Genomic DNA, 27,138 nt, shown 5'->3' with positions numbered 1-27,138 from the left:
ATAGTGTTACATAGTGGGTGGCCTGATCTCTTGACTTTGTCCCAGTCCAGCATGACCTTCGTGACCCTTTGATCGCTATTTGTTTCTAAACACTAGTTCTACTTTTAAACACTAAGCATTCATATCTCTTGCTACCTACATTGGACCTTTGTTTTGTTGGTGTCATTTTAATCAAAAAAGTTTTCTATTATTATAAATTGGTGTTGAAGTTGTATTGTGTGTTCTGACTTACTTATTTAGAGTATTTGTGTTTTTAAATGCTCTACACACCTATCTCCCAAGTAAGCCTGCCTGCTTGCAGCCAGCTACCAAGGATTGAGTAAGGGCATAATTTATTGTGACCGTGACTGGACCTAATATTGTTATTGAGGCCTTATTGCTAGTGGTAGGTACCTACTCACCCCTTCTAATAAACCACATTCCAACAACTACGCTTGCTATACACGCACACAACTATCTGATATATTGCTTCAGAAATAAGGGGATCTGACTTCATGTGAATTCAAGTTAAAGTTTGTCTGAAATTGAAGACTTAAAATTGTGAAGGTATAATAGTGACTCATTATTTGAGAGAAGCATCTGTATCATCCCCACTGCTATGAGAGCTGACAATCAGTTCTGTATTGCAACACTGGAGGTGGATGAAGAGACGAGCAGAAAATTCATTTTACCTACATTAGTAGTCAAGTAATTTGCTGACATTCAAATATCTCCTTGCCCAGCAGGTGGAAAGATCTTCTTCTGGTAAGAGCTTATGTTATGGTTGGATGCTGTCTACATTTTGGTGTATTCTTAAATACTAGCTTTAAATTAGGCCTCTCATGGTCTTCTTGTAAATATTGGACTGAGTGAGGGCAACAATTGATACTTGAGACATTTCATGAGTCACTGGTTCCTAGTCTTTAAGTTTTACAATTTGCATCTGGTTTTACAAAAAAGTAATGAACAATTTGAGTTTATTACAATATATCATCAAAAGGGGTTTCATAGCGCTCAGGAGTGTCTTATGGCCTACTGAGCTGAATGAAATGGAGAGATCAATTGGGATAAGTAATCATTCTCTGACGTTCATCAGCATCTGCAGTGCATTATCTGAGATCTTCAGGTTCCCCGTTTCAGGGTTTCAGTAATGAATGATACTCAAGTGGTATTCACCTAAAAAGTACCTTTGTTGCAATATATCTCGGTATTCTATTTTTCCTCAGTGAGAGGCCAGTGATTTCGTTGAAGTACTTATAATCAACTTGGTGTGATGCTGTTGTTTTTCTTGTAGGAAGCTTTAGGATAAGATTTTTGTTATATATTACCTTTACACGGCAGTCCCCTATCGTTTGCAAATGTTTTAATTTTCAAAGTGACTGATATTGGTTCTGTGGGGCGTGTAATTTGAAAGATGTAAAGAACTTATTGTTGGATTCTAATGGTTATGGATTGATATCCAGTTAGATCATTGAGGAGTTTCTCTTTGGGATTCAGAAACCTTCAATTTGTTTGGTACATCATTCAGGGTGTTGATTTATAGGTATATATGACTCTCTCAAACTATCACTTGGGTTTTCTTTGAGTTCTTCAGTATGCATCTTAAAATAACTTTTATTGGCATTGATTTCGTTGGTGTTGTATTGTATTTTTGCTTCTTCTACAATGGTAAATAGGTCTTGTATTGGTACTAATTACTTTCTAATGTTTTTATGCATTTTGTTTGTGCATTTAGCTCCACTAAGATCAAAGAAGCATACATTCAGGTATTGCCATTTTTCAGGATAATCACATGAGGTTGTTTGTCTTGTACCAGAGGATACATATTTTCAAAGAAATATGCATATACAGGTTCCCAACGTGCACATAGACAAAAACCCCTATGAGGTCCTGCACAGCTTGTAAAATCGGTGATGAGAGTAAGTTGTACCTTGCATTGTCTCCTCTTTTGTATTAGATTGGCAGCACTAAATGTCTGCTGAGCCAACATCCTCTTAAGTTTCTAAACCTTAAAAAAGAAATTCAAGTATTGTTTAGGAATGCTCTGCTGTCAGATCTGAGATAACCCAAATTCGGGAAGCATACCTATTTTCTTTAATCGATATCAGAATTGACATGATCTTTATCCAAATTGTAAGTTCATAAAAAGATGAAAAATGGTTGCTTTTGAACAATTCGAGTTACCAAGTTGAACAGAACAAATTAATTCATAAATAGCCACTTTGGGAAACGCTGGTCTGAGGAGACATAACAAAAGGAAGTGAGGGATATGTACAAAATCTGCCGCTAACTAACGCTAATGCTAGTTAGTGGCAGTTTTCTTAACACGGCCTATCACCAAAAACTATCGCCCTGTCAGCGATGCATTTACAATACATGGCTACATGGCAATAGTTACAGGTTGTTGCATGAAAAGTGCCATTAACACTACCTTGAAGGCAATACAAATTAGTGGGTGAAAACTGACAAAAGGACAATTTAGGGTAAAAAACTCACGTTAGTCAGCCCAGAGTAACTCTTTTTGCCTCTCGAGGCAAAAATAGCCTATAAGTCCTCCCCCAATGAAAAACAGGTAACAAAACCAAAGAAATGCAGATTGGAGCAGCCAGGGCCAAGTGCAGCACAGATCAACAACAAATCCAAACACCCCAACAGCCAGGATAACCATCCAGAGTCCCAGGGAAGAGGAACACCTGGGCACTATCATGAAAAGAGGCGCATTGCTGGGTAAAACTAGTGATGCATCACTTATCATTGCACACTCCTTGCAACACCATGGCATCTAAAACCTTAAAAGCGCAGAGAGTCCCCGGGGCCCAAAGGTCTTGCTGGGCCTGCCTCTAGGCCCTGGAGTGGGATGCGGGTATGCTGTGGAGTGGCTGGCATGTGGTGGTACACATTGAGGCATTGATGATCACCCTTACCTAGTGGTGAAGTCTGCCAGGTCTCATGGAGCGATGTTGCTAACCTGTGTGAGAAGACCGCTTGGTGCCACTTGAAGCTTTGAATGGTAGAGGCGCTCCTGCGCACCAATGTAGGGAGGTCTACATTGCATACCATGCACTACCACTACACCAGGGTGCACGGAGGAGATTACCAATGGTGGGTCATGCCTCTCTGCATCACAGCCCGGATGATGTGTGCTGGCCAGACACTGTGGAGTGTGAGGCCCCTGAGCTGCACCAAACTTGTGTAGCGGGAGTCCTGCAACTTCATGCCTAAGGGGGACCTGCATCTGGTGATTCCCCAGCAGAATTGATGTTGACTGCTGTACCCTGGCTCGTGAAATTCTGCCTGGCAAAGGCTCCTGCTGGCTGAGTCCCAAATTTGGAGAGAGTGCAGGGGATCGCGCCACAGTGTCAATGCCCAGGTAACGAGAAGGTGGGACGCATAGTGGAGTAGGCCCAGGGGGTCGAGGCAGGTCTAGGCTTAGCACATGTGGGTGATGCACCCCTAGTGGTGGCTCATCCGCTGTGGCGGAAGAGCTTCACCCCACTGCTTTCAAGCAGTGCAAGAAGAGGAAACATAACATGATGATAACTTACTGATGTACTCATGCTATGTTTCCTTTGTGGAGAGGAGGGTGGTTGGGGCTGCACTACCCATGGAGCAGGGCAGGAGCAGAGTGGTAAGCCCGCTCAAGTGTGCAATGACTGTTCGGCCCTCTCAGGCCACCCAAAGAAGGTATTTCCACATCCCTGTTTGCAATGAAGATGCATTACAGCCTGCATGGAGAACATGCCCACCCCTCCAGCCTCTGGCTGAACACCTTGGCACAGCTCTCAAGAATAATCATTGCAGAGTTTTGAATTGCTTGCCTGGCTACTTGCTTGCTGTTCCTGGAAGCAGATTCAGGAGAGCAGGAGCACAGAAAACACGGTACCCCGCCACGAGGTATGAATTTTAAAAATATATTTACAGTAACCACCCCATCCAGGGTCCTTTCTAGCCTTTCCCACCTCCCAGCTGTCCAGTCCCCTCGCAGCACTACATAATGGCAGCCGCTGTGCTGCCATGCACAGGGGGCATACCACTGGTGTCCCAAAGGTAAGCCTGTTTGCGTCTGTCTGCCCCTGGACTGTGCCCAGCTCCAAGGACCCTTCCTCTTGGACGCTTCACCGCTACGACGCCAGCACTTTCCTTGCCATCAACCCTGCACGCCACACTGCCTGCCATCTAGCAACACTGTAGAATTTTCTTGCACCCTGCGCCTGACAAAACTGCAAATGCACCTTCTGTGACATCAGTACACAAGCGCCTCCTGCCGCCCAGCTGAACAACAGTGCAGCCGACTGGCTCAACTGCATCCTCGTCAATGTGCGGTCCCTCCATAAACAAATAACAGAAATATGGGACTTCCTCAACGCCACCTCTTCAAACATCGCCTTCTTCATGGACACCTGCACCAGCCTTTGCTCCAGACCAGACATCGCCATCACCATCCAAGACGTCTACAAATTCACTTGCGCAGATCACTCAGGCGGCCAGGAGGAGGCATTGCCATTGTTTGGAAAAGGTACACTCCGACTGACCACATACTCAAATTACTAGGCCTGGGCGGTGAACTTCGCTCCTTTTGTGGAGTTTTCTGCACTTTGCACTCCGCAGAGTTCGCGGAGTGCAGAAAACTCACTCAATTACCCAAGCGGCAGAAATACCAGCACAAATTGCAGTTCGCACTGCACTCCACCACTTGGGCACTTCGCGGAGGTGTTTTGTAACTTCACAGAGTTTCACGTAGCAAAACTCCACGAACTACTCCCAGGCCTGCTAATTACCCCACGGTGACTATGGAACACCTCCACTTCCAGATCCAGACCAAGCCCAACATCACCCTCTGCTTCACCTTCATCTACAAGCCCCCCGGGCAATGAACACCCATTCACTAATCCCATTGTAGACCTCATCGCACCCCACGCTCTCCAATCCTCCAACTAAATCCTACTCAGTGACCTCAAGTTCCACCTGGACAGCCCCAGTGACCAGAACACCATCCCCCTCTTTGGGAACCTCACCAATATCGGACTCAAGCAGCTAGTCACCACACCAACCCATATAGCCTTACACATGCTCGAGCCCATCTTCTCCACCAGCGGGAACTTCTACTCCAACCACACCACAAGACTCTCCTGTACCTACCATCATGGTTTACCTCATGCCTCACCACGACGACCGTACACCATCGCCATCATTGCACCCCCGTCGCATGTTGATCAAGGCCACCGAAAAACTTCCAGTCCACTCCCTCAGCACCACCACTCCGCCAACGCTAACAGACGCCAACACCGCAGCGCACAACCTCTACCGATGGATCTCCAACTGTGTCAACACCCTGGCACCCCCCAAGCAAAGACCAGGCAAGCAACACTCAAAGTAGGCCAACTGGTTCACTACTGCCCTCTACTAGGGAGCTCTGTTTAATGCTCTGGGAGGACTTCAGGCGGAATATTTTCATTTTGAAGGCGGCAGTCTAGTTGCTCCGCCCTCCACGCTCACCACTCCTCTTAAGGAGCAAGTGATGCGCCAAAGGCAAGCTCATCTGCGCCCGTCCGCGACCGACCGGGACCCAGGGCCAGATCCCCTGGTTCTTCCTCCTCAGGTAAATTAGCGTACCCCTCTCACCAATTGCTTTCCATTAGAGAGTCTCTATCTTCTAAATGCTGTCATACATTACTACCAGATACCAGCTAGAGCAAATGTCTTCACTGTCCCTTTGAGTTTAACTCATTAAACATTACCCCAGTGGGAAAAATCACTAACAAAAATCTCAAGAGGCTTCTCCTGAATTGCCGTTCACTACCCAGGCATTGAATTGAACTCCATCTACTCCTGGAGGAACATAATCCTGATGCCATGTTTCGTACAGAAACATGGCTCTCCAGTACTGCAGACCCAGCGATTGTCCAACCTCTGCCTCCCGGGTTCTTGATCCAGAGACAAGATCGAGAACTGGGCAGAGGAGGGGGTCTAGCTGTCATCTATAAAGATACTTTTAACTGTAGGCTCTCTGCCAGCACAAATCCCAGCTGTGAAAGCTGCTTTTTCACACTCGGTTTTTCACCCACATGCACCTTTTCTGGAGTACTTACATATCGTCCCCCCGGCCCAATTGGCCTTTTTAGCAGAGAGCTTCCAGAGATTATAGCCATTCCACTGAGCACCTCTGCCAACTTCTCAGTATTAGGGGACCTGAATGGCCATTTTGACCTGACATCCTCACCAGAGGCTATAACAGATAACCTGGATGCTTTGGCCCTGAAGCTTAAAGTTACAGACCCTACCCATCAAAAGGGTCACCTTTTGGACCTTCTTTTCTCCAACATTGATAGTCTGACAGTGGAAAAACATATTCCTCTGCCATGGTCAGATCACTTTTTAGTTCCTTTTGTCTGGGCCCTATCGGAGGGTTGCCAGCCACAGGAAAGGGTAAAAACGTGGAATAGGAACTGGGACAAATTATCCCCAGAGTCCTGGGCAGCGTTTCTAAACAATACGAGGCCGGCTCTCGGAAGTGACCCGGAATCTGCTAGCATCAAGGTCAATCAGTGGCTGGAGTCCTCCCTAGATACCATAATCCCCAAAAAATGGATATCAAGCAAAAAAGTAGAACATTGTGCGCCATGGTATTCCCCCAAACTTAGGGAAATGAAACAAGTGTGTAAGCGCTTGGAGAGAAATTGGAGAAGGGGTTTCTCCACAACAGAAAAAATTAAATATAGAGCTTCATTGAGAGCCTGCAAGACAGAAATCAGACCTGCTCAATCGGACTACTACGGAAAGAAAATTCTTTCTGCTGTCAACTCCCCTCGAGAAATTTTTTAAATCACTCAGTCCCTCTTAAAACCACCAGCACCCCCTTTACCCCCAGAGGATAAAGGTGAAAGATGTAAAAATCTAGCACTGTTCTTTCATAGGAAAATTGAAGACATTTATTCCACCTTTCCTCCTTGAGCAATTCCAACATGGCCTGATGTGTCTGAACACTTAAGCGAACTCCCTGTTTCCGCTATCAACATAATACCCCCCATGGATATAAAAATTTTAAAAATGTATTTTACCCAATTGAAATCGGGCTCCCCACGTGACAGTGACCCCCCCACTATCCTTTATAAGGTTTTTGATGCTATTGCTCCTGTTATCCTGGAACTTATTAATACCTCTTTTTCGACCGGGATGGTTCCATCTTCTTGGGAAAGGGCTATGGTCAGAGCCCTGCTGAAAAAACCATCCATGGACCCTGAGGTCCTTGTGAAATAACGCCCAATCTCACTCTTGCCTGGGATAGCCAAAATTAGCGAGAAATACATTAATTCTGTTCTTTCTACATTTCTTGAACAAAACAATTGTTTACACCCCTCGCAAACTGGCTTCCGACCCTCCCAAGGCACAGAGATGGCCTTACTAATGGTCATTGAGGAGTCACGGAAAATCCTGGATGCCGGAGGGTCCGCAGCTATTACACTACTCGACCTTAGCGCGGCCTTCGACACGGTCAACCACCAACTCTTTGTATTAAGATTAAGAGAATGTGGGGTGACGGGTACGCTCCTGAATTGGCTGGAGTCATTCCTTACTGAGAGGTCCTTTCAGGTCTTTGAGGATAATGTTGTGTCAGATAGGATGCCTTTGAGATGTGGGGTGCCTCAGGGCTCCTCTCTTAGCCCCACGCTTTTTAATGTCTATATGCGCGCCTTGGCCAACGTAGCCAAGCCCTTTGGAGTGGGGATTGTTACCTATGCTGATGACACTCAGCTGGTGGTGTCCCTTAACCCCTCAAACAGTTATTGTGCCAGCCTGGCAAATTGCCTGGAAAGAGTGTTCGCATGGATGGATAGCTCCTTTTTAAAACTGAATGCTTCTAAAGCGGAGCTTATGTTTTTGGGGAAACATATTAACTTTGACCCCGAAACCTTTTGACCAAACTGCTTAGGCGCTATGCCTCCCCCCAAAGACCATAACCAAAGTCTTGGGGTTTGGTTGGACAACAACTTGAATTTTGGGATACAGGCGAGTAAAGTAGCAGGCGCCTGCTACGGTATCCTTAAAATGATAAGAAAGGTTTTACCACTTCTGCCTTTCAATGCCAGGAAACTGCTGGTACAAGCCTTGATTCTTTCTCGGCTGAACTATGCCGGGAAAAATGCTGTCAACTGCGGTTAGCGGCAACTTGTAAATACGGCGATTAAAATAAAGCTGCCGTAACGTAAAAAATGTTACTCTACAGCGGTGTTAACTCCTTGTACATATGCCCCAGTAAATGTAAAGGTATAAGGTGTAAATAAGCCTAAATTTTAATATGCGGATGACACAGCCATGATGCACCACATGAGGGTGGGCCTACAGAGAACTCATAATCTGTTGAATCAATTCAACAAAGATAACAACCTTATAGTAAACCAAGGGAAAACTAAGGTCATCATTTTTGGGAGCTACCACCGGAAAAAGAAAGCGCAGTGGCTAATGGGAGATGTGCAAATCAGTACATTAGCAGAGTATAACTACCTAGGGGTTTGGTTTACGGAACGTGCCAAGGCAAATGTCCATCTGAAATAGCAGTCGTCCAAGGCCAATAAGGTGATATTCCTGTTAAAGCAACTGAGCTTACACCTGATAAGTCCCACGGCAGGACCAATGTTAACCGCCTTAAAAGCAAAATTACTGCCAGCCATTAGCTATGGCCACCAGGCTTTTCCGGGGTCGCAGGATGCCCTTCTTACCGTAATCCAAGCCAAAGCATATAAATCAGTCTTTTCTATCCCAAGGTCGGCAAGGAAGTCAAGACTAAGATTGGAGCTAGGTCTGGTAAAGCCAGACTTGAAGTTCCAAGGGGAGATCATAAAACTATACTTAAGAATTATAAATGCCACAACAAACTCCTTAAGACACCAATTGAGAACCATCTTTGAGGGGCCAAGATCAGCATGGCACACCAGTCTTGGCAAAGCACTCAAGACCTTAAAGATCAAGGGAAAGAGCACACCACTGCCAGAAATCCCACTAAATGCATGGAAAAAAGCCATAAACAGACAAGTCCTCAAAATCTGATTTCTTCTGGATCTTAAATCCCTTCGCTATAGCCCCCACCTAGACCTGCTCAACAGCTCCTACACGGTAGGCAAGGCATAACCCTACCTGAATTAGGCCCTGACACGTCAAGCCAGAACCAAAATCCTCTCCATGAGACTGTGTACTCTAGGAATCACCGAATTAAACCCGGCATGGGCTCGCAAGGGGGAAATTACAAGCTGCAGACTGTGCCCCTACACAAGAGAATCCTGGCTTCACCTTTTATGCTGCTGCCTCTCCCTCACGAACGAATGTCGCCGACTTCTTCGCCCAGTCTGCATCACCAAGACATGCCGTGAAGCATCAGCCTTGTGCTTTTCTAGAATACCCACAATGATCTTGGCATGTCTTGGGAAATTCATTTATCTGATTAGAATGACCTTAAAGGCAGCAAACGATCACAAACAAACCAGAGCCACCAGCGAGGTATCATAAGGGGGAAAATGCAGCCTCCCCTCAAATGAGGGAAGAGCCATGATCCTATTCACCCGTCCTACAGAGACCACACTACATCAATGGCTCGAAATGGAAGGGACAAGGAGAAAAAACCACAGACTGCTGTAGCACAAAACTGCTAAGGCCTACACAGCTGTCTTAGAAACTCTGTTTAAGGACTTATGATAAAGAGCGGGTGCAGCGGAGAGGGGATATAATACTTGAACAAAAATCTTTTTAAGCAGCAGGCTTTATAGTTTCAACATGATCAATTTTTCACTTACCAGTTTTATACTTTTTACTGTAATGATTTTAATTAATTGAACAGTTAATAATAAATAAATAAATAAATAAATGGCACTGAATATTGTTCTAAGGAGAACCAGCGACAGACCACTGGGACAAACACAGCAAGTGATTTATTTCCTCCGACAGAGACAGACGTGACTTTGAAATGAACTTGTCTCAGTAAGCAAAGCCCTGGGTCACCTTAGCATTCCGAAGAAGTGTGGGACATGAACCTAACAGACACAAAGCAAATGCTTCCAGAGTTTGGCCGGCTACACTGCTGGAAGGCATGTGGAAATCACCTCAGAGATAGGTTTGGCTGTGTACTGAGAATTTGGAAATCTCACCAAAGAGATTAGACGTTTACTTTATAAAAAAAATTTCAAGCATTGCTCACAAATATTATATCATATTAGGAGAAGATTTAACTCTGTCACCGATGTCAAAAATCAGAAACACTATTCTCACTTGGAAATTCGTCCCTTTTAGCCTTGCCCATTATGGCTGGAAAAGCTTGCTTCCAAATTTACTCCACGTGCATTCTGGCATTTTCTATCAGCTGCTTTTGCGTTGCTTGCCTCCTATAAAGCCCCAAGGTCAAATACTATGGTTGTGGTCAAATCTGTATAGACTTGGAGAAAAGAGGAGTCGAATGCTGTGTAGATGTAGCTATGTGCACCTAACACACTTCCTGCTGAATGCCTAGGGTCAGCACAGAGCAGACATATTCAGTAGCGTTGATACACATTGGCTAACTGTTATGGTGTGAACTGGTCATAAGTCAGCCAGTTTGAAGGTTTCCGGTGCCCACCATTCAAAACCCATTAATGTTTCAAGAGACTCAAAAACATATGTGCGCTGCCCACTTGTCTTGACTTTTACTCAGGTACATAGGTAGTATTTGACCCCCAACACATGCCTCCAAGACCATAATATTACACCTTTATTTTGTCATCATCCAGTCCACGATGGCATCAATTACGTGGTCTGGAATAAGTTACTCAGTAACAGTTCTAATCAGTCAACCAAAAAAGCTTCATTTCACTCCATTTCTGTGGCATTAAAGCACAAAAAGCAATCATTACAATAAAAAAAATACAAGAATAAAGCCTATCATATTACATCTTATGCAACACGGAATGAAAAGTGTGTATAAAATCTACAATACAATACTCAGACTTGCAGCAAAGATAATAAAATACATGAGATAGCAGCAGTTCAAGGAAGATAAATAGCATGTCACGTTGCATCCTGGCTTATCATAGATTAAAAAAAAGACCATGGAAAACATACACACAATATCAAATCAAGTAGCAGCATCAAACTTAAAAATCGGTGGGCATCATTTTTCAGTGAATTGCTCGCTTTCATAATTGTAATGACTGCCAAAGAAACAAGGCAACTGCGTAACATATTCCAAGGATATGTAGGTTTTGTAAAAACAGGTGGGCAGACAGAATATTGAATAAAAAATTTCGAGTTGCACAAATATCGAGTAAAAAATATCGTGGTTCAGAAATATCGACAGCAAGAATATCGTGTCAATATTATTGACTTAAGGTAAGTAATATCGACTTTAAATTGTTTGCAAAAATATAGATGTAAAAAATATAATTTTTTTAATTAATGTTATGTATTTCAGTAACTATTTCCTATGTATGTGATGTATGTTTTTTTGTATAAAATATATTTGTATTTTTAATATTTGTATAAAAATGTTAATAGTTTCCATTTGTATTTTTTATGTTGTGTTTTTAGTTCTGTAGCTGCTTGTGGGTTTATAGGGGAATATGGTGGGAAGTGATTTAATTATATTAAATTGATTGATTCATTTGTATTTATTAATATTTGTTTAGTTGAGATATAGTTTTAAATGTGTAAAGTAATTTATTAATAATTAATTCATACTTGTTTGTTAATTAATCTTAATTAATTAATTATGGTAATTGTGTAATTAATTTTAGTTGTGTGTTGTGCTGTTTATAGGTGTAAAGGGTGGAAAGCAATTTATTTTAAATTTATGAATTAATAATTGGTTATTAATTAATGTTAATTAATTAATTGGTAATTAATTATGGTAATTGTGTAATTAATTTTAGGTGTGTGTCTTGGGGTTAACAGTGGTAAAGGGTGTTAAGTAATTTATTTATTTTTTGTTAGTCATTTTTTGTTAATTGAAATTAAAATATATTATTCAAAATGTTATCATGGTAATTGTGTAAAGGCTGGGAAGTAATTTGTGTTTAATTAATGAATTTATAGTTGTTAATTATTGATAATTATTTGATATTTATTTTGGGCAATTGTTCATTTTCTTTGTGTTGTTTTTCCTTTTAAAGGGGTAAAGGTTGGGTATTAAATATATTTTAATTACTTTATTATTAGTTGTTAATAGTCATAGTTTTTAATTTATATATAACTTTAATTGTGTTTTATTATTTTATAGTTTAATTTAAGTGTGTGTTGTGGATATTATATTGTTAAACTGTGTGTAGCCATTTAATGCTTATTAGCTTCTTTAATTAATAATAGTTTTAATTGATTAATAATTATGTTAATTATGGAAGTAAATTTAATTTAAAATGTTGAATTGTTTAGTTTTTAGTGTGGTGTTATAGGGCAGGAAATAAAATAAATACATGTATGTATTGATTACGTGTTTTTATGTTTGTAAATATTTTCTAGTTTAAAAGATATCTTTTTTCTATTTATTAATTTATTTTATATAATATTTGCATATTTTTGTAATATGTATTTAACATTATGATATGTTTTCTTTTTATATATTTAACATATTATTTTTGTATTTTATATTTTTTAGCTGTTTGATTGTGAATAATAATTTTTGTCTCTCCGCTATCTGACACTTTTCCTAATGTTGCACTCACTGGAGTGGGAATAGTAAGTTTGACCTCTCCGCTATCCAGCACTTTCCCTACTGTTGTACTCACCTGAGTGGGAATAGTAGTTTATAGTCCTCCTCTATACAACACTATCCCTACTGTTGCACTCACTGGAGTTGGAATAGTAATTTTACCCCACCGCTATAAAGCACTTTCCCTACTGTTGCACTCACTGGAGTGGGAATAGTTAATTTTACCCCTCCGCTATCCAACACTTTCCCTACAGTTGCACTCACTAGAGTTGGAATAGTATTTTTTACCCCTCCACTATTGAACATCTTCCCTCTGTTGCACTCACTGCAGTGGGAATAGTTAAATTGACCCCTCCGCCATCCAGCACTTTCCCTACTGTTGCACTCACTGGAGTGGGAATAGTTAATTTTACCCCTCCGCTATCCAACACTTTCCCTACTGTTGCACTCATTGGAATTGGAATAGTATTTTTTACCCCTCCGCTATAGAACATCTTCCCTCTGTTGAACTCACTGGATAGGGAATAGTTAAATGTACCCCTCCCCCATCCAACACTTACCCTACTTTTGCATTCACTGGAGTGGGAATAGTTATTTTTACCATTTTGCTATACAACGCTTTCCCCACTGTTGCATTGATTGTATTTTGAAATTTAAGTTAAAATATTGTGTCATCGTTTAATGTTTTAATTTATTAAAGATTGTTGTTTTTTATATTTTAAATCATTAATATGTATTTTTAGTTTTTATATTATTTTAACCTTTTAAAATAAATTAAAAATAATAGTTCATTAATTGTTTTAAAGTAAATATACAAGTATAAAATATTGTGTTTGTGTGTTTATCTTTTTTATTAAGTTTATTTGTTATCTTTTATTAAAATGTATATTAAATGTATTATATTTTGTTAACATATTTAATATGTAATATATTTAATATATATTATTGCATTTTATATTTATATAAAAGTCAATATTTTATACTTTTTTACATCAATATTTGTATTTAATATTTTTTACTTAACAGTTTAAGTTTAGGAGACAATATTTATGTTGTCTATATTTTTTACTCGATATTTTTAACATCAATATTTTTTACATCGATGTGTCAGTGCACCATAAAAACAGCAACACCAGTCTACACTGACTGAATTCATGTTCTCTAAGAATGGGGATTATAAATTGTTTCCTAGGAGATACATAACATTTACAGAAAAATGGTATATGCAAAGTGGATTGAATGGAATCACAATCAAGGGGGCACGAAATCAAGTCATCAAAAGAGAAACACTTTGCTGGATAGCCAATCATAAAAGGTAAAACGTTGAAACAGAATCTTCTTAGTACATAAGGGTGTTGTATATTCTGATCTTGCAATAAATATGATGGATGACCCTCTTGCGAATGTAAAAGTAATATGCAACTACTGAAGATTTCATATTATCCCTCACAGACCTTTTTGATTATGACTTATTCAAATATGTCTGCTCTAACGAAAACGTAGTAATTTTCAAACAAGAACTCGGATCACTATACAGATTGGGGCATCCAAGCTATGGGCTTCGTGATTTTATGTAAGTGAACCATGGAATTTTCTGGGCCGCGTGCCATTGGAGACAATCCTTTACGATCAGTTTATTTAAATGCAGTTTCCTCCCTTCTCCATAAAGAGTGCCAGAGTAGCAGGGGTGCCATATTATTTGTATCTGTTATATAAGCGTCCTTCAGTTCATCGTTAATTACGGTATTGGAGCAGCTTAGCTGTACAGCCAAAAGGTTTTTCATGAACTCGTTTTCTACTGACTGGATACCTATTACCTTCCAGAAACCCCAAATACCAGCCCCACAAGAGGCGATTGTTATACATGTAAATGCATACATTTTTTACATTTCTTTAATTGGTTTTGAGACAGTTTTCACGAATCCTTGTATACCGTGAATGGAATATTCAAAGAGGGACAACCTATTGGTGATGATGGGTTTCCAGGTATCCATAGCTGCCAGGGTTCCAGATTGCTGTGTGTCACATTTTCAGAATTTCAGTGTAATTATGAGTTACATTCAACGACTATGAGTGACACTTTCTCGCAAGCAAAATCAAGCCATGAAGACGAGGGAAACATATTTGGAAGGGCACCAATCTAGTATCCTTGTGAACTGATCGTACAGTAAAAGAATTGTGCAAAACGTACCACAGTAGTTGGGTTTGGGTTTGCTAATCAAAATACATTTCTAACCAAATTAATCCCTTTTAACAACAGTGAGTTCTATGATATGCATGATGCACGTTCTTTACAGCAGGCACATTAACCCTTTAAGCTACTGGTGAGTCAACTTGAACGGGGAAAATCTCTATTCTCTCCCAGGAGGAACATTAAACTAACCCTGGGCGTAGTGAGCGTAGTGGGGCTTCGCGAAGCTACGCAAAGTGGGCGAGAAACTACGCCCACCTGCGCACTTCGCGTAGCCCCACTACGCACCACCCGCCTCCCTCCCGCCCTCAGTAAATACCCCCTTCAATGTTTAAATAAGTTTAAAACCACTTACCTGGTCCGCGCGCGTCCCGGGGCTCCCTCGTCTCTTTCAGTGCCCGCGTCTTGAACCCTAATGCGCATGCGTGGCCACCCGCGCATGCGCATTTCTAGCGAGAAATGCGCATGCGCGGGCGGCCACGCATGCGCATTAGGGTTCAAGACGCGCACTGAAAAAGACAAGGGAGCCCCGGGACGCGCGCGGACCAGGTAAGTGGTTTTAAACTTATTTAAACATTGAAGGGGGTATTTACTGAGGGCGGGAGGGAGGCGGGTGGCGGGCCAGCTACGCTCGTCCACGGAGCATGCGTAGTGCCGGCTACTACGACCGCACCGCAAAATGCGTAGCAGACGGCACTACGCATGCTCCGTGGACGGAGCGTAGCTGCCCGCCCACCCCTACATTAAACCCCATGTTCTCTTTGACTTAACAATGGAGTCAGTGCTGGGAAAATAACTTCTGCTGCTCGGCTTGTGCACTGTAGCTGCAGTCTGTGGAGTCACTCTCGCTGCAGACAGCTGCTTAGACTGCCACTGGCCGCGCGACGCGAAGGGGAGCTAAGCGAAGACAGCATCTTAGTCCCACATTCCGCGCGCACGCCAGCACTGATCCGCCCCTTTCCGCGCTCAGCCTATGGACGCAAGCCTCAGGTGTGGGGGGCGGCCCTGAAGGAGTTCAAAACCAGCGCGGCAGCGAGGCTCGGCCTTTCCTGCCGTCGCTCCGGGCTGCTCTGCGCTTCTGGTCTTCTTCATGCTACACGAGATACTCGATGCAACAGCCAGTAAGGGGAAAGGACTAACGGCGGCGGAAGCAAAGCTGTAGCAGGTAATACTCGCACGGGCGTGCGTCGGGAGTGCAGTCAGCGTGGTCGGACTGGCAAAGAGGGTTTGTGCTTGAATAACGCAGTGTTGTATTACAGATCCCGGCCAGGACCGCGGGAGGGGACAGACAGCGCTGCCTTGAGGGAGCATTGCGTTGCCAGGATCACGAGCAAGGATTAGCACCGCTATCTGGGAGGGAGCAACAGGTAAAACATGGTGGTGGGGCCGTCGGAGAAAGTTGCAGCGGGTAACACGGTTCCTTGCAGGTGACGGCTCGGAATAAGTCTCGACGAGTGGGTTTTAAGACTCGTGTACTTTCTCATCCGTAGGTTATCATAAGGCAGGAGCAGTCGCGATGAGTTCCCACGGTGCTGCGTTGCCACAGGAGGGGCTATGGGCAGAATTCTTGGCAATTGCGCAGGCTAAGGGGCCAGCTTGGGCTCAAGGCTTCATCGAGGGGCGCCGGCTCGAAGAGGCGGGCGGGCCTGTGACACCCGAAGACGCCCCTGGCACGTCTGGGGAGGCAACTCGACGGTCCACCCGCAAACGGAAGGGCACACGAAAGGAGCTCCCAGCCACCCCGACACGCGGTAGTAAGACTAACAATTCCGCTCCAGCCAGGCCGGCCGGGCCGCCGGTGGAGACTGCCGCCGTACCCACCGTGGTACATGAAACAGTTTCAGGAATGACGGACTTAGCCCTAATGGGTAAGACAATGGATGATATGTTGGGGTTGATGAATTTATTTCAGAAGCGTTTAGACACCATGGCGGCTGCACAGGAAGGGTTGGTCCCACGGCTCGTGCCTGCAGCAAGGGATCCGGTGAGTCAGGTATGGGCCCAGTCGGGGCCGTCATCGTTAATGGGGCCGCCACCACCGGTCGGACCGCCAACAGGGGCAACCCCAAACAGTGTATATGTTTCTACCACACTGAGCGCTCCGCCAGCTGGGCAGCAGAGCACGGCAAATAATGTTTCCACAAATGTAGCCCCAATGCTCACGGTCACACCGCAGATTGTGAACACTTTTAATTCGCAGAATGTTTCAGCAGTCGCCCAGCTGACTGGGACTCCGGCAGTGCATCAGGGAATGGTCACCGGCCACTCAGCGGTTGCCCCGCAAATTGTCAACTCGCAGAATGCACAAGGCGTGTCAGCAGACGGCCACCAAAGCATAGCTCCCGTAAGTGTGGCCCACACAGTTCCTGTGAGCGCGCCGCCCATCAATCTCCTAGGTGCACCACAAGTCCCAAACCAGACCGCAGCGTCCAACACACAGGCAGCAGGGCTTACACCGGCTGGGCAAGGGATAGGGAACGTTACAGGTGGTGCAGTGGCTGGGCCCACTCCAGTCCCAGCTGTGGTAGCACAGCCAGGGGCATCAGCAGCGCAGGGCATCAAAACAGGAGGGGGATGCTCTTTGTCTAGACAAGTTCCGCAAGCTGCAAAGGAAGGTATATGGAGAAGGGAATACATAGACATCCTGACATTATTAATGCATGACAGTGCGGGGGCGGACACTAGGAGGATGGGAAAGAAGGAGGAAGACAAAGTGCGCTTCCAGCGCTGGCCAGAAAAGACAATAGAAAACTGGACGGAGGCATTCAATATACTGGCGGCTATTGTGGTGCAGAAGGACCCTGCTCAGAGCGAGCCCCTCATGGAATACTCGAACTCCATCCAACAAGGTGCAAGGGAGTCCGGGGGGACGGGTTGGTTCACATACGACCAAGAATTTAGAAAGTCCATGGCCAGTTGTCCCGAAATAGGGTGGGATCACACCAACATACAGCTATGGTTCAAGCACATGTGCAGGAATGGGAGCAACAGGAGGGATACACCACAGAGAACACAGAGTGAGGGTCCAGAGGCCAAAAGGTGGGAATCAGATCAAAGATGGGAACAGTATCCCAGGCGACCCTCTCAACAGCCCTTTCGGGGGGGGAGGGGAAGGGGTCACGGAGCAGGTACAAGGCGATTTAATTCAGAGACATGCAGGCTGTTTAACAACGGGGCATGTTCATGGGGGAGGGCCTGCAAATTCGCCCACGAATGTAGCAAGTGCGGTGCACAACATGCGGCAATATCCTGCACCAACAGCCAACTCCCAACCACCACTTCAGCACAAGGGTCAGAGGGCGCACGGCAATAGGCCTCAGGGAGGTCTGAGCGGACGGGTTGAACAGGACAACGAGACTTTTTGCATCCCCCCCCGGCAGCATATGGAGCACGAGGCAGCCACCTGTGGCCACGGGACTACCTTAGACCAGGGCGAGGGTCTTCCGTTCTGCCACAAGCAGACCATTCACTCCAAAGGTCCATCTCCCATAGTGCTGCAGAACATCCTACCGTTGCTCAGGATCTACCCACTCGTTAAAGAGCGGGAGACACTGGTCGACGGATTCGTTGACGGCTTTAGGATCCCATACAAGGGCCCCCTGGGCCCCAGGGATGCCCGGAACTTGAAGTCGGCAAGGGATCTGCACCAGGTAGTCAGTGTTAAGATCAGGAAGGAAGTTGACCTGGGGAGGGTGGCTGGACCGTTCCCTTCCCCCCCCCTCCAGAATTTCTTAGTTTCCCCACTAGGCGTGGTCCCGAAAAAGATCCAAGGGGCTTTCAGACTCATTCACCACCTATCATATCCAGAAGGCAACTCAGTTAACCACTGGTTGGAGGAAGGGGCATGTTCGGTCTCATACTGCTCACTGGACATGGCCATTGATCTAATCAGGAGGACAGGCAAAGGAGCTTGGCTGGCCAAGGCAGACATCGAGTCAGCGTTCCGCCTCCTGCCCGTTCACCCTGACAGTCAGCACCTGTTGGGTTTCAAGTGGGAGGGGGCATTCTTTTTCGATCGCTGCATGCCTATGGGTTGTGCGGTCTCATGTGCCTACTTCGAGGCATTCAGCTCCTTCTTGCAGTGGGCCCTCACGAACAGACATGGCATTTCACAGGTAACTCACTATCTAGACGATTTCCTGTTCTTTGGCAGGGATAGTTCCAACGAATGCTCCAATGCATTGCGGGCCTTCGAAGCCTTGTCAGAGCATCTGGGGGTCCCCTTGGCACCAGGGAAGACAGAAGGGCCCTCACAAGTCCTCACATTCTTGGGCATAGAACTTGATACGGTGAAAGGTGAGTCCAGGCTTCCAACAGAAAAGGTACACGAATTGCGAGGGGACATCAGCGCAATCTGTGGTAAGGGCAGTGCCACGCTGGAAGTTGTACAGAGCCTATTGGGGAAATTGAACTTTGCTGCAAGGGTCATTCCAGCGGGCAAGGTTTTTTCTCGCAGGTTGGCAAAGGCCACGGCGGGGGTGAAGAAAAAGCATCATCTAGTTCGCCTGGGACCAGGCCTGAGATCAGACTTGTGCATGTGGGACGAATTCCTAAAGAACTTCAACGGTACAGTAATATGGAGGGCCCCATGGGAGAGCAGCCAGGGCTTATGCCTTTTTTCAGATGCTTCTGGTAAGGTTGGCTTCGGGGTCATCTTCAGGGAAAAGTGGTGTGCAATGAAGTGGCCAAACGCCTGGCGCAAGAAGGGTGTGACGGCAAATATCACGGTACTGGAGCTGTTCCCCATTGTGGTGGCACTACACATCTGGCCAGTCTGTTTAGGCAACAAAAAAGTGGTGTTCTGGTCCGACAACCTAGCCGTGGTCCAGGCAATCAATGGGTCGACTGCTAACTGCCCGCTAGTTTTAAGCCTGCTGAGGGAACTGGTCAGGGCTGGGCTTCGTAACAACATTGAGTTCAGGGCTAGACATGTAGAGGGTGTCAAGAATGTGGCAGCTGACGCTCTCTCTCGCTTTCAGCTGTCACGATTCCGGGAAGCTTGGCCGCAGGCTGTGGAGGAAATGACACCGTTCCCGGCGGCGTTATGGCGACTACTTCGGTGGGGGAGCGGCTGAAGAGAATGGGCCAACGCTCACTGGCTCAGTCAACCAGGAGAAGATACGAGGCCCAACTAACGACAGTCCGAACAGTAATACAGGCATTGGGAGCAGCAGCGTTGAGTACAAAGGACCAAGTTGAGGGTTTTGTTGTTTGGGCTAGGGAGACGGGCAAGTCCCACTCCTGGGTATCCAGCCACCTGGCAGCGCTCAAGCACGACACACGTCTAAACGGCGAACAGGACACCACTGGGGAGTTCAGGATAAGGGCCGCACTCAAGGGGTGGGCCAGGGACGAGGGCAGGTCCCCTGACAAGAGAGCGGGGATCGAGTTCCCTGCATTACAACGCATGGTTGACGCACTGCCATCGGTAACAAGCTCAGCGTTCGAGACACAACTTTTTGCAACAGCCTTCTGTTTAGCGTTTTTTGGTGCCTTCCGGGCCAGTGAGCTGGTGGCGAAATCCAAGGAGGATAGGTCGGGGAGGGCACTGGATATGATAGATGTTTGTGCCAGGGATTCGCTAGGGCTGTGGTTGCGCAAGTCCAAAACGGATCAAGCTGGCAAAGGTGTGGCGATAACACTGCATGCATTCGAGGACCCCAGATACTGCCCAGTCTCCTTGGTTAGGGAGTACTTGAAGATAAGGCCCTTGCTAGCGGGCGCCTTCTTAATCCACGCCGATGGCACGCCATTAACACAGTTCCAATTTCAGCGAGTTATGGCAAAGGTGTTGGTCAAAGCGGGCTTGGCGCAGACCGAGGGCGACAAAAAATTTTCGAGCCATTCCTTCAGAATAGGGGCAGCCACGGCGGCTTTTAGGGCTGGGTTGGGTGAAGAAGGGGTCATGAGAGTGGGGAGGTGGTCCTCCTCTTGCTACCAGCGTTATGTGCGCCCTTGATGTGCGGGTCGCTAGAGAACTGGGGCGTGGGTTAACAATGTCATACTAAGACTGGTCCACTGGGGCCAGTACAAGTCAGTAAAAGGTCCAATAGTCTAGGCCAACGACAGACAGTCAATGAGTGTTGATGTGCGGTTTGTGTCAATATACGAAGGAAAGAAAAGGTCAAAGTAAAATAAGTGGCTTGTCGCTGTGCTATGTTGTAAATAAAAGGTAAAGTTAAGACGGGTCTGTTACTAGGACAGATTTAGGCCAACGGTGGGCCAACAGGTTAAGTTCTTGTGTGCAGTGTTATGTAAGTTTAAGTTCTTTGTGTGCAGTGTTTTGATATGTTACAAATAAAGGAAGACGATGAAGCATGTTAAGTTGTTTGCTTGCTGTGGTTGGATAAATAAAAGGTAATACAAGTTGAGTTGCTGGTGTGCCGCGTGATGTGATTATAAAGGTTAACACCCATGGTGTCTTTCTTGCAGCCAAATGTCGCGTGTGGGTGATGGGCCATTCATATGTCAACAGGCTCGAACAGTGGGCGTCATACCGGAAATGGGGTGCGACCTTAGCGGGAACCCAGATTCTATGGTTGGGTTGCCCGGGCATGAGATGGGTACAGCTGAGGCGCAGGATCGATCAATGTGTGACATCGCAGGGGGGGCCTCCCAACATCCTCATCATCCATCTGGGCGGTAACGACCTTGTGACCATGGGAAGGAGAGCGCTGTTAGAGGCAATGCAGAGGGACACCATTGCGATAACGAACAAACTGGGGGCCACAGAAATAATATGGTCGGAGATTATTCCCCGCAGGGTTTGGATGGGAGCGCGGTCTGCAGTCGCCATTGAGCAGGGCAGGAAGAGGGTGAACAGGGCCATGCAGAAATTCATGGAGAGGAGGGGCCTGGGGTTCATCAGGCATGCTTTGATTCAGGATAAGACGGTGGGCTATTACGAAAAGGACGGGGTGCACTTGTCGGGGTTGGGCATGGATGTCTTCCTCTTGGACCTGGGGGAATGCCTAACAGCAGCAGGATGCCAGTGACCTGGCCGACAGGGACCAGGGCAGCAGCAGGGCACTATAAGTACAAGTGGAAAACTGTAAGAAGGAAAGGTGGTGGGGGGCTCTGTCATCGACGGGGGCCTCCTCCAGAGCTGTGGCGGAGTACAGGGCGATCTGGAGGCAGATGGACAGTAAGGGTACCTCTGCGGCAGAAGGACACAAGCAATACCTCTGCCTGGCACAGTAGGGGTGCCCGAGCCAAGAACCTGGAGCCGAGGGGGTTCCAGCGAACAGCGTCGGCGCCCCGTTAGTCCTTCGGGCGGTCGGGGGGCCTGAACCGACCGGGGGTGTGCCTCATCGCTCCGCCCTGACAGGGGGGGCGGGAGTGAACAAAAGAAAGTAAAAAGGGACTGCACCGTCAGAGCATCGACTCGCCGTGCAAGAATGGCTCATTAGGCATGCGGGACAGCGAGGGGCTGCCGTATTGGATCGCCCGTAAGATGACCCACCTTATTTCCACTTGTTGTGCAAAATAAAGCCTGCACCACGGTTTTCCCACTAAATTGTTTCATGGTTTTCTTGGTATGGGAGTTGAATGTGCGCAGAAGGGAGTGAGCGCTGGGAGTGTGGGCACTATGCCGCTGGCCGCGCGACGCGAAGGGGAGCTAAGCGAAGACAGCATCTTAGTCCCACATTCCGCGCGCACGCCAGCACTGATCCGCCCCTTTCCGCGCTCAGCCTATGGACGCAAGCCTCAGGTGTGGGGGGCGGCCCTGAAGGAGTTCAAAACCAGCGCGGCAGCGAGGCTCGGCCTTTCCTGCCGTCGCTCCGGGCTGCTCTGCGCTTCTCCCGCCCTGACCCAAACCCAGCGGCAGAGCGGCAGGCAGGCTTGTTGGAACTGTTAATGGTCTGATTTTGTGTTGCAGGCGGAGTCACAGGGCGATCTGGAGGCAGATGGACAGTAAGGGTACCTCTGCGGCAGAAGGACACAAGCAATACCTCTGCCTGGCACAGTAGGGGTGCCCGAGCCAAGAACCTGGAGCCGAGGGGGTTCCAGCGAACAGCGTCGGCGCCCCGTTAGTCCTTCGGGCGGTCGGGGGGCCTGAACCGACCGGGGGTGTGCCTCATCGCTCCGCCCTGACAGGGGGGGCGGGAGTGAACAAAAGAAAGTAAAAAGGGACTGCACCGTCAGAGCATCGACTCGCCGTGCAAGAATGGCTCATTAGGCATGCGGGACAGCGAGGGGCTGCCGTATTGGATCGCCCGTAAGATGACCCACCTTATTTCCACTTGTTGTGCAAAATAAAGCCTGCACCACGGTTTTCCCACTAAATTGTTTCATGGTTTTCTTGGTATGGGAGTTGAATGTGCGCAGAAGGGAGTGAGCGCTGGGAGTGTGGGCACTATGGGCAGTTCTGTGATGTGCTGCAGACAGTTGCCAGTCCGAAAAGGGCAGGCTAGCACAGTGACATTCAGACGCTCCTCTCCTCATACTATAGAGAACTACGTTGTATCTAATCTGCACCAGTAGTTAGTGATTTTTTTTAAACCAGGAACAGCATGCTTTTTAGAAGGGTCTGAATTTCAAGGTGTAACTCATTCATTGTTAAGCATTACTCTGCCTCTTCGGAACGGATTAAATAGGGAGAATGGTACCCTGCCTCGCATCCTATTTTGCCACATGTCAGCTGTGTGTGTCTCTTCTACTGTTCAACATTTTTTTATATCTGCGTAACGAGACAACCTCGAAACACAGTCAACCCGATCTCCTTGTAATAACTATAGGAGCTGATCCGAGCTCCTTTAGGCCTCTGCAACAGTGGGAGCGAAGATGTGAACAATGTATGCTCTGATCCTTGACCAGAATCTCTTAGAGATTTTTCTTTGTTTAAAATAGAATTCCATTTTAGCACAAACTGAAACAAATCAACGCAGGATCCACAATTTAATCTTCGAATGTTTTTCTTTTTTTAGGCAAAATTAACAGGTGTTCAGGGGAAGCACTGTATTATAGCGCTATGTGTTGGCTCTTTTCTGCCGCGGCCCGTGGAGGGAGTTCCGGTGGGGCTGACAGGTGGGGTGGGGGAGGGGCAGGGTGGGGGTCATAAACACCGGAATATGGATGATTGCAGGTAAGTAAACAATTAAATTAATAAAACGAATTTTATAGCGCGTCCTGCATCGCATTTTGCGATGCAGGGCACGGAACGAAATTCGTTTTATTGAAATATTTGTTCACTTACCTGCAATCATCCATATTGCGGTGTTTATCACCCCTACCCTGCCCCGCCTGCCTGCCCTAGGGCCACGGTTGGCTCTTTTATCTTAAAAAGTGATCAGAAATCAAAAGTGAAATACTCACCCCCACGCAGTCTTCAGAGCCTTCAGGCCCTGCCTCTGCACGTTATCTTACCGTAATAGCCCCTGGAGAACACTCCCTCCCCTCTTGCCCTCCCCTTCCCCCTTCCCCTTCCAGTAGGGGTAGGGGCACGTGTCAAGGAGGACTCCCCTGTCCTTCTGTTTAATTCTGACACTACATGGACCACCTGGTACTAGTAAACTTTGCTGTGTTGAGCAGGCCATACGGCTGCACGCATGTGCGTACTATAAGGACCAATTAGTGCTGTGGGAGGTTGGCAGGTCAGCCTACCTACCTAATACAAGCAAAACACGGTCCAATCGGGGTGAACCATCAAAAACATAGCCGAACTCTCATAGGCTGCTGTGCTCCGTCTGCTTTGTGTTTCTGTACCCCAACGAAATATCAGACTCTACAAACTATAAAAAACGGTAATGCACTCAACTTTTAATTATGCTGATTTGCGTGACAATCATGTCACATGCAGTAATGCGATAATGTAACTTAAAACTTGGCAGGGCTGGGTATATTTATTATCAAATAAAATTCCAAGATACAGTAATATTGCAGTCACCATCACTCTACTATTTCTAATTTTTAATAAATGTAATTGTTCACTGCATTACCTTCGGGCCAAGAAAGATGTTGAATCCGCCAAATTTCTCCTGCTTGCTTCTCCTGCACACTACCCAGAGACAATATAATTAGTTAATGAAACAGCAAGAACTAAAGTAGCCCAACAATCCTCCTGCTTTGTGTTTCCATAAGTAGCTTGTCTCATACTACGTCTGTCTTGACTTTCAATGATTGCACATTTTCGGTCCTCTGATGTAACTGTGGGCCACAATAAAGAATACAAAACCCCACTCAAAAACCTTCCCTCAAATGTGCTCCTATCTTTCAATAGGGGGTCTTTTTCAACCACAGATGAATAGCTTTCCCTTAAATTGGAGTATTGGCAAATATGCTCCTCACTGAGGTGAATTATTATCACCTATGATGCCAATGTGTGGACAATATAGCACAAGGCATTAAACTGTGCAGTTTATCATTTAATGACATGTAAGTATGATGTATTGTATTCCCATACTATATATTTTTTTAAGTTTGAAAAGCTTTATTGAATTAAATAAGACAATGTAAAACATCAGTACAACAGCATAAATAAAGAGCAGCATGAATCAAAATAATTATGAAGAATAATGTGCCATCATAACAAGAAAAGCCCCAAAGGGGGAAAACACTATACAAATGAAAAAATGCTTTTATAGCTTTTCATTTTGTGGGGAGAAGAAAGAAAGAAAAAGAGAAAAGACGGGAAAAAGGGGGGGGAAGGGGAACAGCAGTAAAAAAAAAGAATATAAATGGTAAACAGAGTAGAGAGGTATAAGATAATAAAAGTACATAATAATAGTAAAAACAGTAATACCAATACTAACAATAACAGGTGATCATGAGGCACTTTTAGATAAAAAGTCTGTTAAAGGGGACCAAAGTAAATCACGTTTAATCAACATTGGAATGGAAGAAGCGCATGCACGATCTAATCTGTGATGATGGCAGAGTAAATTCCACCAGGCATTATAAACCACATTTTTGGTATCTTTCCAGTTAGTTGTTATGATTTGAAAAGCAATAGCAATGCAAAGGTCAATAAATTTACGAGTATGAAGCGGGACATCCCAAACTGGGGCCAAACCACCCAGAAATACAGTAGAAAGAAGAAAAGGAATATTAGTTGATAAAATCTTGTTAAGTGTAGACCAAATGTGGGACCACATAAGTTGGACCTTAGGACAAAGAAAGAACATGTGAACCAAATCACCAGAAGTGCATGAACAAGACCAACACTTCTTAGCATCTATCAATTTAAATTTGAACAAGTCACAGGGAGTATAAAATAATCTATTATAAAAAAAGTAAAGGGTTTGTGTGGTACTAGCGGACCGAGAGGTGGAATGAAGTTTGGACCAAATAGAATCCCAGGTAAGTTATTATTATTAAAAAATGTATAGAGCGCGTAGTCACCCTAAGGTATCCCAGCGCTAAAGATCCCTACTTCTGTGGGTTCGGCAGCAGAGACGGGAGAGGACAAGTTTCAGAAGGGGAGAGTTAAAATTAAGGAAACAGGTGAGCTTTGAGCCGTTTCCTGAAACGTAAGTAGTTGGGTTCTTTTCTCAAGTCTCGGGGGAGAGCATTCCAGAGGCGTGCGGTGTGGACCGAGAAGCGTCTTCCGCCCGAGCGGGCTTTCTTGAATCTGGGCATGATGATAAGGGACTCATTGTCTGAACGAAGGGATCTTGGGGCTTTATAAGGTTTTATGAATTTCCTAAGAATAGGAGGGCCTTGATTCTGCAGTAGCTTATGCGCTAGGCATAGGACTTTGAAAATCACACGTTCCCTCACTGGGATCCAGTGAAGGAGCTTCAGAGCGGGTTTGGCTGAAGCTCTTGCCGGGGTATTGGTGAGGATCCGGGCCGCCGCATTCTGGATTTTCTGAAGTTTATTTAAGGTTGCTTCAGGTGCACCCAGGTAGATTGCATTACTATAGTCGAGCCTGGAAAGTATGAGGCCTTGGATAAGAAGTCTTTGTGATATGGGGGGAAGTAGGGGCAGGATCTTTCTCATAGATTTCAGTAGTCCGAAGCAGATACCGGCTACTTTTTTGGCCTGCGTGGTGAATGAAAGATTAGTTTCGATCCATACTCCCAGGCTTTTTACTTCCTGTTTTGGGTCTGGGGGAGGACCCAGACAGGGTGGCCAGGTGTCCAGGGGGAAGGTGAGTCCTTTCGGACCCAGAAGGAGGATATCCGTCTTTGATCCATTCAGCTTTAAATCTGAGTTATTCATCCACCCTTGTATCTGCGTCAAGCAGTTGAATAAGTCCGCCGGTTGTTTACTAGGGTGGGATAGGGAGACGACTAGTTGTGTGTCGTCCGCATAACTGACGATGCTCACTCCGAACGGGGTGACGACCTCCTACAATGGAGCC

General features: G+C 45.8%; 1 long non-coding RNA gene across 5 annotated transcripts in view; it reads right to left on the bottom strand.

The window, feature by feature from the left end:
- Nucleotides 1–27,138, bottom strand: part of LOC144770046 (uncharacterized) — a 630,720-nt gene that overhangs the window by 457,406 nt on the left and 146,176 nt on the right. For 2 of the 5 annotated variants that reach the window (XR_013598779.1, XR_013598780.1), the window contains exon 2: nucleotides 24,773–24,831. The exons of the other annotated variants lie outside the window; for them this stretch is intronic. This is a non-coding gene — a long non-coding RNA (uncharacterized LOC144770046). The remainder of the gene's footprint in view (nucleotides 1–24,772; nucleotides 24,832–27,138) is intronic. 5 annotated transcript variants of the gene reach the window in all.

Source organism: Lissotriton helveticus, chromosome 1_1, assembly GCF_964261635.1.
Source record: "Lissotriton helveticus chromosome 1_1, aLisHel1.1, whole genome shotgun sequence".
Lineage (NCBI taxonomy): Eukaryota > Metazoa > Chordata > Amphibia > Caudata > Salamandridae > Lissotriton > Lissotriton helveticus.
Note: the sequence above shows the minus strand (reverse complement) of the source record. Positions and strands in the feature narration are given on the sequence as shown.